Source organism: Polypterus senegalus, chromosome 3, assembly GCF_016835505.1.
Source record: "Polypterus senegalus isolate Bchr_013 chromosome 3, ASM1683550v1, whole genome shotgun sequence".
Lineage (NCBI taxonomy): Eukaryota > Metazoa > Chordata > Cladistia > Polypteriformes > Polypteridae > Polypterus > Polypterus senegalus.
The window spans coordinates 118,822,321-118,837,061 of NC_053156.1; positions in this window are offsets into that span (position 1 = coordinate 118,822,321).

Genomic DNA, 14,741 nt, shown 5'->3' on the forward strand with positions numbered 1-14,741 from the left:
CCGTGGATTAAATTAAAAGGCTGTAGTTATCAGCAGGGAGACGTAAATCCTGTGGCGAAGCAAGGAAGGGAATGTAGAGACTGGAGCGACGGACGGCCTTATATAGGCAGGCAGCCAACAAACGTGGGAGGCGTTGGGCTGGGGGACCCAACGCCGCCTCACACGGTGACCGAGCTGCAAGCTATGGACGTATATATGTACATAAGTAAGATTCAGTTAGCGTTGGGAACCCACGTACCAAATTTCTTGAAGATGGGCCCATAAATAACAAAGACCGTTGAAAAGTTCAATATGGCGGCCGACAGTGGCATCATACCACCGAAATAAGTACCTGATTTCAGTCTTCTACCTACACGGGAAGTTGGAGAATTAGTGACGTTGTAAAGTTCAATATGGCGGCTGACAGTGGCGTCATACCACCAAAATAAGTATGTACATTGGTTTCGGTTAGCGCAGGGAAGCTGCCTACCAAATTTCGTGAAGATGGGGCCATGAATAAGAAAGTTCAACATGGCGGACGTTGTTGACCATTATGACCGTTACGCATAGAATTTCGAAATGAAACCTGCTTAACCTTTGTAAGTAAGCTGTAAGGAATGAGCCTGACAAATTTCAGCCTTCTACCTACACGGGAAGTTGGAAAATTAGTGACGTTGGAAAGCTCAATATGGCGGTCGACAGTGGCGTCATACCATCGAAATAAGTACGTACATCGGTTTCGGTTAGCGCAGGGAAGCCGCCTACCAAATTTTGTGAAGATGGGGCCATAAATAATCAAGTTCAACATGGCGGACGTTGTCGACCGTTATCGACCGTTATGACCATTACGTGTAGAATTTCAAAATGAAACCTGCTTAACTTTTGTAAGTAAACTGTAAGGAATAAACCTGCCAAATTTCAGCTACACGGGAAGTTGGAGAATTAGTGATGAGTGAGTGAGTGAGTGAGTGAGTGAGTGAGTGAGTGAGTGAGTGAGTGAGTGAGTCAGTCAGTGAAGGCTTTGCCTTTTATTAGTATAGATGTATCATCTTATACTCTAGTGTATTTTGTTAAAATCAACAAACACCTGAAATTCAACTGAAAATATGTATATTTTAAATCTTTTTATTGACAGAGGTGTATATATATTCATGTAACATTAATGAGAATTATTTTTCATTCCAAAAAAAACAATTCAGTCTTAATTCTTTATAAATCATTAACGCTAATAAAATCCAGCAGATTAACTGGTCTACAAGGTGGCATCACTGACATGTTAAACTTCTTTCAACATCCTTTCACTGGCCACCAGTTAATCCATGCATTAGACTAAAGTAGGAGTAATGACTATATAATAAATATCTATCTCCCAGATTCCTTAATACCACATTTATTGTTTATACATGTACAGGTGTCATTCATTGACAGACTGACAGTGCCATTTCTAATGGGTAGCAAATCAGTTAATAAACTCGGTTGGTGGAAGGCCACCCTGCCTTAAAAAAAACATGTCAATGAATCCTCACTTTCTGAAAACCGCTCAAGAGCTTCCTTTTGTCTGTATTGGACTGTCTGTGATTATTTATATCAATGCTTTAACATTCTGAATTGACTGGTGTCATTTCTTGTTTCTTGTACATTTAAGTTTTGTGTTCTTCCTTTTATAATTCAAGATTTAACACATGGCATCCTTTTGCCTTGCTATTTAATACTTTACCTTAGTGAGAATTTTTGTGGTTAGCCTGATTTTCATTTGTAAATTGTTAAGTAGCTTTGGCAAAAAGTTATGTAAATGAATAGGTCATATAGAAGAAAAGTGGTTACTACAAATGAATTTACATAAAACAAAATACTAAAAACCCATAAGTAAATGGGAGTGGAAGTTCATCTATTATATATTTATTTGTTGAAGCTATTAGATTGGCATGTGTTAATAAAACGTCTAACACTTTCATCTGCAAACTATCCAGATCAGTACAGGGATAGATTTAATTTTCTTTGCACTCAATCAGCAATTTGTCCATTATAAAAAATGTAATCAACATGGCTGTCAGTTGGTTAATGATGTGAACAGGTGCCCTAAAAGCAAATGGGGAACTTTTTGATCAGTCAGTCAGTCATTTACCAACCCAATATATCCTATCCTAGAGTCATGGGGGTCTGCTGGAGCCAATCCCAACCAGCACAGGGTGCAAGGCAGGAACAAATCCCAGGCAGGGCACATGTACACACACACCAAGCACACACTAGGGACAATTTATGATCTCCAATGCACCTAACCTGCATGTCTTCGGACTGTGGGAGGAAACCCACACAGACACGGGGAGGACATGCAAACTTCATGCAGGGAGGACCCAGGAAGCAAACCCAGGTCTCCTTACTGCAAGGCAGCAGCGCTACCACCGTGCCACTGTGCTGCCTAACTTTTTGATGATCTTTTTCATTTTCTGTTTTCTACAATACAAAAATAAAAATAATGAATACAACTTAAAATGATTTACTTTTACTGTATTTATTGCTAAGCAGCTAAAATATATACTGTAGTCTGGTAAACCTTCTGTAAATGAAAGCATTCTGTAGCAACACGTGAAATAACTTATTTCTAATACTTAGCATCCCACACTGTGCTCTTTGTTACAGTATAAAATAAGGGAGGCTGCAACAGAAAATATAGTGTATGTGGTTGTGAAACAGACCTATTTTTATATCCTGCTAATTAAAATGATCACAATTTCTGTAGTGCTTCTTGATGTAAATGTATTGGAGGAAACAAATATCTTTTATTAAAATAGTATGGATACACACAATACAAACAGGAGTGAAATACTAATCTTAAAACGTTATTCTAAAGACCTTTAAATAACACTAGTTCTTTGCATTGCAACTGCAAGTAAATATAGCATATAATTTCTTTCTGTTGTGTTACAGCAGTACTTATCTTTTAAATAAGGGCAAGTGTCTGTTAAACTCATTAGCAAATAAAAAGTTGTTGATTGGAGGGAATGGCTTACTAATAAAATCTAATTCGAAATTATTTGCCTTCGGCCTTAAATTTTAATGGTCATTTAAGGAGGCTGTTAATGATATTCGTTTTCATGGGCTGGCTACAATTTAACATTTTGACCTTAGCTGGCTTAACTGTGTCATATTATTATTTTGTTTGAATTGAGTTGTGACACATTTATTTTGTTTCTCAATCCTGTTGTAAAATAACGTTCACTACAAGATACACTGTTTCAAATCTAGTACATTATAGGTAAGATACTGGTTTATAAATTATTTATATAATAGCCTCCTTCCAGCCATCTTTTATTTTCCACACTTGCTTATCCCTAAAACACTGTGATCAAGGCAGTAACCAGCCCTTGATGGAAGGCTATGTGAGGTTAGCCATCCATATATGCTAATTTTCCCATACAGGACCAACTTGGAGATTCCAATAAACTTAAAATGCACATTTGTGGAGATTGAAATATCTGAAAGGATTCTACAAAGATCAGGCTGGGATTTGAAGCTTGGGTGTGTAAAAGAGAAGCATCAACCACTGTGTCATTGTGCTGCTCTAATATAACAAAATATCTTAAATAAATGCAACAGTTTTGTTTTGGTATTGTTTTTCAATTTCAAAGTAAGTTTGAGAGTCACAAAGTTTCCAGTTTAAATAACCATCCAAGTACAATCCATGTTGACACAAGATCATATTTATAAGGCTTTATCAACCTGCTCTTGAAAAGCAGATTTAGAAAATGGATGGATGGATAGATAAATGGATAGCAAAAGAGCCGCCTCACCAAAATGTGTTTCTAGTCAGGAAAATAGTTAAGGTATATATACAAGAACATTCTATACCTGATGTTTTTGATTGGATCACTAGGAAGTGAAAAGTGTTCTTGAAGTAAGTTTACTTTGGATATGAAATGCAAGTTACCAGAGAAACCTGAAATAAAACACCAATGTTGCCAACATAATTAGGATCCAAGATCAGTAATATAATAATGTGAATGCCTGAACACTAATTCCAATTAAGCCTTTGTCTGTGGTGATGCAAATTTTTAGAAAAAACAAAAGTTCAGTGGTCAGTGTGCAGGTGTGCCAGCAAGCCGGAGTGGCTCTGCGGTATTGCTGAAGTGGTCAATAGATCATGCATTCACGTACAAATGTGCACTGTCTAGTTAATTGCCTTGTTAGCACTTTATGTCACGTAATGTGCCCACTGATAGTTTAAGAAGGAAAGTCTGAGTGGTACAAGGGAGGAACAATTTGGAGAATGAGAGTAGAATGTTTGGAAGCAGAATTGGAAAAGAAATGCTAAGGCAAAATTCAGGACTGCAAGTAAGAGTGGAAATGTGATTGGGCCCATGTACTGTAGTTAACACTAAAATTACTAGAGCCTACGAAAAAACTCGTAGATCCGTCCCACCTTAAATCGCTTCTCACCTCTCCATCAGCGTCTTTTGTCCTTTAAATGTGTTGATAAACAGCAAACAGCAAGCAGTCTACTATCACATCTGCCACCCCGCACAGTTTTCTCAGCTCAAGTCTGTTTTCCTGTGTGTCAGTTGCATGGAGTTGTAAAGAGTGAGATCACACCTTTTGTAAATACTATATCGTTATTTGGAACACATGCATTTCATGTGTGTTCTGTGTCTACAACAATCTATTTAAACACATCATTAAAAAAGAAATGTTTTTCATGTTTTAGCAACAATTGACAAAATGTAGACATGAAGTTTATAATGTGTGAAGCCTGAAGTCCAAATATCAAAGAAACACTTTCACAAAAGGTACAAATGTAACAGAACAAATGCGCTTCTATTCACAAATATAACTGCAGAAAAAAAAACATGCGTTAGAGTGCGACATTGACACACTTTTGCTCTGAGCGCTTCGGTGGTGCAACGGTATCAGCTGTTGATTGATAATCTAAACTTCACAGGTTCGATCCCGGACGAGTCCATTTTGAGAAGTGAGCTGCACATATTCTTACTATTTTAAAATAAAAACATACATTTTATTCCAGTCTGTAACAGCCGGAACAAAAAAAAACAAAGCTAACCTTTACAAGTATCATAAATTACATCGCCTGTTAGAGACTGGAATTAAATGTATGTTTTTATTCTAAAAGAGTAAGAATACGTGCAGCTCACTTGTCAAAACAGACTCGTCCAGGATCAAACTCGTGAAATTTGGATAACCAGGTAAAGGCTGATACTGTTGCGCCACCAAAGCGTGCCAACACAGCTGCACCAGGCATAAAGGCGAAAGATGGTTTGAATACAGGACGAATTCCGGCGTCATCCTGCCAATCACCTGTCTTTCAACGAAACAGCAAGGCTTACAGAGCTTGCCAACATATTGTGCAAACTCCTGTTTGTGATTATGTTTTGTGATAGTTTTTACATAAGAAGCATTTATATGTTAGTTATATAAAAGCCAGATCGAATGTTACTTATTTTGATTTATTTACTTATCTTCCTACAGCATAAAGTCACAAGTGTACTGCAGAGCTTCCTCTGTTTGATCGTCAACGACATGCTCACAAATTACACGTGCAATGCCACGAAAAATACCTGCTGACACTTTAGTACGTGAGCAATGGTATGAGAATGCAGTTAAACTTTTTTTGGGCACATACACCACGCTAGTGTTTAGATCTGGACGGTGTAGGATTGGTGAGCTCTGTAAGCCGTGCTGTTTCTTTGAAGGACAGGTGATTGGCAGGATGACGCTGGACTTTCGCCTTTACGCCTGGTGCAGCTGCATTGTTCTTATATGTGAGTGGACGTTTCTTGCAGGGAGGGCTTCTGTTTTCTCCGATCTGAGTTCACCACTGTTATAACATGTCTTTATTTGAAAACAGCAGTATCAGATCAGGGCGAGCGTGAACGCGACTGAGAGAATAAAACTGAATAAAAAACCGGTAACTTTGACAAGCACTATAACTTTACAGTGGTTGTTACAGATGTAAATCAAATGTATGTTTTTATTGTATAATATTAACAATAATAGCAGCTCTCTACTCAAAACGGTTAACTTGAGAAACTGCCAGCATCGAACCCAGAAGCTCTTGATTGGGAGTCAGCAGTTCTTAACATTGCACCACGCAAGCTGTCGCATCAAACGCCTACCGTAACCTGCTTTCTTTTTTCTTCAGTTAAGTTCTTGAATAAAAGTGCACTTGTTTTGTTATACTTGTACCTTTTGTGAAAGTGTTTATTTCATATTTGTATTTCAGGCTTCACACATTATACATTTCATGTCTACATTTTTTCAAGTATTACTAAAACATGAAAAACGTTTCTGTGTTAACTACGTTTTACATAGATTGTTGTTGACACGGAACACACATGAAATATATGTATTCCAAATGATGATGTACTATTTTACCCTATAAAGCTCCAACACTTCACTCGAAGATAAACACTGAGCACTGAGAAACTTCTTTGTGAAATGAACTGCAGTATTGAGTGGGGGGATGGGATACCAGGCTGCTTGCTGTTAATCGACACATTTACAGGACAAAAGAGTCTGACGGAGAGGTGAGAATGGATTTAAGGTGGGCCGGATTTACGAGCTTTCTCGTAGGCTCTGGTAATTCTAGTGTTATTGGTGCTCAGAAAGGTGTCACCGTTGCACAAGGGTGTAGGAATGGGGTTCTTGCATGGACTCAGGGAGCATGGATAGAGCAAATGGGAAGATGGAGAGCCAGCGAGGTCCATTTTTGCCTTCCTGGCAGGACAAAAGCCAGGTGATGTTGTTTAATGCTGCCTGAGTTGTTGCCAGCTGGGAAGCTTCTGTTGAATGAAGTTGAGAGACAGAGACAGCTGCGATAGAATTGCCAAGCAGCTGTGACAATCAAGAGTCCAAGACATCATAAAGGTTTGTGGCAGCCACCCATGTATTGTTTTTCTCAGCTGCAAAAGGGCTGAAATAAGTAGCACGATGTGCATATACAGTAACAGAGTCCAAAACAGAACTGACTATAGTAGCTTAAGATGGAGGCTTTAAAGGCCTGTAGAGTAACTGATGTCATCAAAATGGCCGGAACCAGACGTGACGTCAGCAACGGGGTCGGCTTCGGGAGTGATGTCAGCAAAGGGGCTGGCTACAGAAATGATGTCAGCAAAGGGGCCGGCTTCGGAAGTGATGTCAGCAAAAGGGCTGGCTCCGGAAGTGATGTCTTCTGAGCCTTAATTTTGCAGGATTTCCCGAGAAAGATCTGTAGGGAACTGAGAAAGACAGTCAGTGAACTCCGCCGCCCCCTGGTCGGATGTTTTATTGCACTTACTCAGACCCTTCAGCTGCCTCCTACTCGCACTTGTGTGACACAGCCTAAATTAAATCCTTTGAGCGTATTTTTTGTATGTTTCTAATCTCCACAAATGCACAAGTTTTTATTATGGATTATTTATTGACTTCTTTGTTTACCATCTGCAGTGCAGTTTATTATTTGAAGTTTGCTTTAATAAACATGCACTTTGGCTGATCGAACCTGGTTGTTGTTTCTTTCTTGCCTCTGTGCCCATCTGAGTTACAAGCTACTAGAGGGTTATGCGGACAGCCTTGCTCTTCGAAAGTATGGCCAAAGGCACAGTAAATTTGCAAGCGCATTTTATGTTGAATCCTCTAACATATAGTTGTTTGAAACCTGGAATTGTTCCCATCAATGTTCACACATTCATTACATTATTCAAAAGAGGTTTATCATAATAACATTTATTATTTATCTTAATGACCGCGAGGTCATTACATATCACTCCATGCACACAATTGTATATTATTTTATCTTTCTTAAGGTAAATGTGTAGGTACTATTGATTAATTTTGTCATACTATTAGGAAAGTCTATAGCGATCTAAAGATCAGATTTATTTATATTTTACATGTTGTTCCTTTGAGCATTAGGCAATATTATTTGACTGTAGCTGCAACCGGAGTTTAGGACGTTGATATCACTCCTGCCACAATAATCCCCCCCCACTTAACTGAACTGGAACTTAAGTGGAAGATCAGAATCACTTCAGATTTCATCTGCTTTCACCAGCTGACCTGTAGATTATGCCCTCAGAAATTTCACTTCTGCCTAAAAATTAGTAGTTAATACTTCGATTAATAGTTGTGTTGCAGCTACAATCATGAAATTTCTAATGTCTTGCCCTTTCTCAATAGCACTAGCATTTTTTTGATTCAGGGGTACATTGTGCTCTTTCACGCAATACACATACACTGTTACTTGTACAATATATCAATCTAATATATGAGTGACTGCTGCTTTAAATATCCAAGACTACCTCTCATTTTATTTTTATAGATGTGTTCATAGAATGTAAATATTTGATTAAGACATCCTGGAGCCTGTGGTGCTCCTAATCAGGTAATGCTATAACTTATTTTCTCAATTGTGTAGATAATACAGAAGAGTAAAAATACTTATCATTCATTATGCACCCATCTATCCATCTATTATCCAACCCGCTATATCCTAACTACAGGGTCAAGGGGGTCTGCTGGAGCCAATCCCAACCAACAGAGGGTGCAAGGCAGGAAACAAACCCCAGGCAGGGTGCACACACACAGCAAGCACTCACTAGGGACAATTTAGGATCACCAATGTACCTAAATTGCACGTCTTTGGACTGTGGGAGGAAACCCACGCAGGCAAAGAGAGAACATGCAAATTCCACGCAGGGAGGACCTGGGAAGCGAACCCGGGTCTCCTAACTGCGAGGCAGCAGAGGTACCCACTGTGCCTACGTGCCGATTATGCACCTAGCTCTCCCTAATAGCCGAATTAATCCAACAGTCACCAAAGCATATAAAATACCTAGTCAGAGGCTGGGCAGTATTTGTAAAGAATGGCATATTGTAGCACAAACTTGAAAGTAGAGCACAGACACAATAATACATATTGTTATGAATCTCTTCTGAAAGATTACTTTACAACACTCTGAAGGAATGCAGCACAGAGGAAGCTATCAGCATCTTTTAATGACCACTTTTTAAACCACTGACTCTGCATTTTTTGCTAAAGAATAATGGTTAAATGTACAGTACGCTGATTTGTATTTTTCTATTTCTTTCTATTTCATGCAATATAAATACTGTATTTCCATTCATTGATTGTTTTTTTCTGTTGCATCAAGTTAAATACATTTGATTCAGTAGCATGCTATACTTCAGTCTAAACATACTATATATCTAAAACAGGGTTTCAATTTTTTTTTTTACTGGCATATTTGTGTTTTTTCGTGTCCATAATAGTCTGTCTGATGGGTACAGAGTTTAATTTGTAACATTACCTGTTGTTCTAAGTTTGTAAAGCCACTCGCAAAATGGTCTAAGTTAATAAGCAACTCTATACCCCTTGAGTGACTCAAACAGGCACAATGCAACTCCACTTAGTTTTGGTCTTGATCTACTGGTAGTCTGCAGCTCTGAGGTGCACTGCAACGATGTTAATCCCCAAAGTTAGTCTTGTTACTGTTAATACAAAATAAGACTAGACCAGCACATTGCAAAATTGCAATTGATTGGTCAGTTCGGTTTTATATGTTGCTTCAGGTGCATAAACTGAAAAACCAGTGACTAAAGATGACAAATTTTAGTCAGCAAGACCTCACCAATTATTTATATAGCAGTTTGTTATGTGTCAAAAATATGACTTCTGATTCTAAAGAAATGTTCTAATGTGCATGAATAAATCAGGAATATGGAGATTTGTGCATTTCACCTTTTGGATAATTGAGTTAAAGCACCTGACTTGAGGTCTGGGAAGAAATGCATTTTGAAAACTCCAGGGAATTTCTTATATCTAAAAAAACACATTCTACATATATAAAGCATTGAATTTGATGAGGAACAGTAAGAAATGTATATACAGGCAGATTGTACAACTCTGAATTGGAGATGAGCTACATTTCAGTGCAGTAAGTACTTTCAGTTTAGAACTGATAACTGTAAGACAGAGGTATTATATTTGGAGAGTACTATAAACAGTATCAATGTACACATTTTTTGAAGAAAACTGGAATGTATTTAAAAGAATATAACATAAAAGTAAATCTTAATTATACCAAAAATTGAAAGTAGTAAGATGACATTTAGATCTCTGCTTCATTAGTTATAAAATAATAATAAAAAATGTCATCTCTACAAAAATAACAATTACCTGTAAGGTCAATATACAAAAGAGAGTCATAGATAAAAAAAGTTGAAACAACACCCTTGAAACTTTTGTAATTATAATAATGATCTTATCTCTCAGTGATAAAAAAGCAAATGATATCAATTAGAAGTTGCATCAGTATGGTCCTCTTGTCAATATCTGTGCTTATCTCAATAAAGGTGACTGGGCATGTAGCTGAGGTAAATGATTTGAGAGTCTGCATGAAAGAGGTTAAAAAAATCTATGGAAAACAGAAATTAAACAAAGGACGACACTGTTCTAGCACATTCTAAATTCTGACTTGAATTTACTTTTACTACAGTAGATGAAACATTTGAAAAATGAACAAATCACATGAGATAGATAAAGACAGCCACTTTGTCAAGAAAGGTGCTGACAAATATTTATGCTTTTTTTTCAAATGTGAAAGTCTTTATTTAATGTGTACTCTGAGTGCCTAAAATGTATTCTATTTTATGATCTTTTTGCCTGCCTTTTAAATTTTTCTTTTTGTCTAACATATTTGTAAGCAATTGTTTGTCTTTCTTTTTTATAATCTCTGCTTGAACTGACTTTGTCTTTAGATCTGTCTTTGGGATTCTTACTTTCTTACTTATGACCAGTCATTCTTCATGCCTATCTGGATCTGCATTCCCATTTTGGCTCACATCTTCTGCTAACAGTGGTAGCAGTGGTTAACTGCTCTCCATCCTTTTGGCTTAGTTTTCATGATTTGAAAATTTATGTAGGAGGGGACACTGAGCAATCAACTGTCTGTGAAAGTGCAAATTAGACAAGTCAAGTAACACAGACTAAACACTGCCCTTTTATACAAATACAAGAATACATAAAGGTTGAAGATTTCTATTGATCCTCTCACACTCATAAGAAATAGATAGATTGATACCTTTATTATGGCCATTAGTTTTGGACCATTTTACTATGTTTGAGGCCCAGGGATCTTTGGTATCTTCTAATTAATGATTTGCCACTCTCCCTTCAATTTTGCACTTTCTGTTTTTGTTTCAGATTTTCTCAGCACAACCAATCTCCGTATCTTTGTTTAGTGTGTGCTTTTTTATTGTTGTTTTTCTTTTGGACCATACTGCACGAGGAAATCCCTAAAGTGGTAGCACTACAACATTGGTATAATTCCTTTTGCTCTTTCTGCTGAGCTTTCCAGGTGAATTAAGTCTGCTACCACTGTTCTTGATCATTTGTCTTTTTCCCTTGATATTATGCAGTTTCTAGTACAAAAGTCTCAGGCCTGGGAGCAACTTGCAGTTTCCTGTCATGTTTTTTTTTTATTCTGTCCCCGTGCAAAAGCAAAAATACAATGGTAAGAAAAGTTAGAATTCATGATTAAAATGTGCTAGTATGATAAAATATTATTTCTAATATCAACTATTATAAGGAATTTTAAGCTGCTGACAAATTCCATATTATTGGGCTTATTACCTGAAAGCAATAGAGGTGGTCTTCAGAGAAAAAATTACTTTTTACATGTTGGTGGGATGATACATATGATGCCTGTGATGAATAATTTCCTTTTAAATGCAGAAGCCTGCTGAGAAAAATCCTACCCAGTTGAACAAATGAAAGGAACTAAAAATGAGAGGCACAAGTAAATCATGAGAGTACAGACAAAACTATGTATATTTTTCTATGGCTTTTAGAGGAATAAATAAAGCAAAAATGCTACTATTTAAGACACAAGAAAAAAGGTATTGCTATCTTTGGTTACTACATTATTAATTTTTGATTAAGTGTCAGAGTTTTAGCAACATGTCTGCAAGGCAAGTCAGAATAAATCCTTCAAAACCAGGTCAAAAGCTGAAACCCAAATTTAAGCCAGGACACATAAAGAGACTACCAAGCTTACAACTAAAAACAAACCAAGGTCAAAATAATCACCGACACCAAACACTTCTTTATCTTTACTAGCATGAACAGATAATTTTTTTTTACATTGTGATTGCTAGATTTTTCTTCATTTTATTATTCTGCTTTAAATATTTTTTGGCATAGGCAATCATCTGACAGAATGCTGTGTTCCGCAGTATTTGCATGCAAAGTGGTGGCATGGCATCTCATTCTGGTGTGTGTGTGTGTGTGGGTGTGGGTGGCAATCCATGCCTGTGGTAAAGTAACATCTGGGGTGCTCCTGAAGAAATCATGAGCATGCAGCTCAGATAACCTGAGAACAAAAACACAAATGGAGAAAAAAAGAGCTCAAACACACTTAAAGGATAATTTTGGTATTTTTCAAGTGCAATTTATTTTTTCACGATCTGGTATATATTAATTTTCCACATAAAATTATAATTTTTTATAACTTTGAAAAGATTGATAGCCTGTTCTTGCATTTAAAAGTGTCCAAATGTAAATACAAAAGCAGTAAAACTTACCAAAAATGTCAATTTTTCAAACCAAGGGTATTATCAAGTATTAATCCACATCTTGCGGTTGCACACATATTGTAAAACAGCACATCTATTTCATTTTAAGGAGAAAAAAACGCAATACATTTTGTGAGATTCAGCCATTTTAAAGGAAGACTGGCTGTGTGCTTTACCACTGCAGCAACCTTTCATTCTCAAGAGTTTGGTTTCTTCTAGCATATCTTGAAAAAATCCTTTCTTGATGCTGTTACTCTAATTGACATTATTGAATGTTGCTGCCCAGGGGTGGAATTGCTCTAGACACCTAAACAATAACAACCAAAAAATTTCACCCTGAACAATATTTCAGTCTTTCACTAGATGTGACAAAGAAGATCACAGACACATTTACAACATGCTCTCAATATTTCAGTCATTGCTCATAGAAATATTATGAGGCTCTAATAAATGTCAGCCAAGAAAAAGATATTTATTACTTTCCCTCGCTCAAAACCTGTTCTCTTCTGCTACCTTCTTACCATGTCCTCAGCAAAAGTGACTCAGCATTTACTATAGTTGGTTTGTGGTGCTTCAAACTGTTTAATTGTGATCTAGTTCTGTTGCATAATCTACCTTTTTTATTTCCCTACTATATTTTAATTGTGCACATGACACACCACAAAGTGTGTAATCCTGAGTGTTGATTGGCAATGTAAACTTCGTATTAACAAGCAGATGACCTTGGATTTTCAAAAATGTAAAGCTTGACAAAAATGTAATGTTGTATAATCAGTTGTACAAAGTACAATGGAAATCTTATGTGCATGCTACACCAACATGCACCATGCTGCCACTTGTATACTATGTAAAATATAACAGCAGCGAATATAATGATTGAAAGTGCCACAGTCAATCCACCCTAAAGGTTCTATTGTTCTTGATTTCAGTAAGGTAAACCACATATAAAACCACCGGGATAGGTATTGCAATATTTTTCACGCAGCTTGGAGTAAACAGTACACAATATGCAGTGATTTCCAATGGAAGAAAAAAGCACAGACTGGGAGGAGAAAGTCACAGGTAAACAGTACAATGCTGGAAGGAGACATGCTCATGGCAGACCCCACAGTGTATGAAAATGCATCAATAAATTGTAGCTTTTATTTGCTTGATACTCACATGCATCTGAGATTGCACTGAGGGTGTAGCTGAAAGGACTGATGCAACATGGAATTTGACGGTATATTTGACTCCTTTAGGAAAGATCATCAAATAATGCTAGTTATTTATACTTTAGATGAAGAGGCATCATTTTTTACAAGAGATAGCAGAACATAACCTTTGATGTAACAGAACTGATCATATGAAAAACTGAAATACATAATGTGAAGCTACGGCAAAGTTTAGGTCAGGTGCCAATTGGAAAATGTTGAAACTCCACCCACTATGGCCGCTGTGAGCAGACAAGCAAATAGAAAACGTATCCTTACCTCTAGAAAATAATATTAAGTCTAGTCAAATTTTATTTGTCATGTACAAATTATTCATACAGTACAATATACAGTGAAATGCATAGTTAGTAAAATCCAAGACTGTGCTTTTAAGATGAATATAAAGGACAATAACAATAATAAACTCTATAAATAATAAAATCATTATAAACTAATTAAATAACTTAATGTTAGAGAGTTAACAGTAGGGCATCATGTAGTTCTAGACTATTTTCCTCATTCAAGATGTTACCTTGTGACTGTGAAACCATGAATATTTCAGAAATGTATTACTTGCAGTTTACTTCACAAGCATGGCTCAGAAGCATGGAAGGCACAGCTTCATATTAAAATGAAAGAACAGGTCAGATATTTATTTTAAATTATAAAAAACATGCTTCACCTTAGAATATAATTTATTGTGGCAGATTCATGTATGCAATGATTATTAAGAAATAACTTTGACTTGAAAAGTACCAGACTTATTTTTTCAAATACCCTTAATTCTGACAAAAACATTCTTAACAGATAAACTACAGAAAGGTAACCATACTGTAATCCTACTAGAGCTGTGGAAATGTTGATTTATGAAGCCCCTAAAACTGTTTAATACAGGATGACAGCAACCTATGCTTTGTGTATTTCTTCCCATCCCCATTGCATTTGTAAAAGTCTACATTGTATGTTTATAAGGAATATATACAGAGGAACAAACTGTAAAAAATT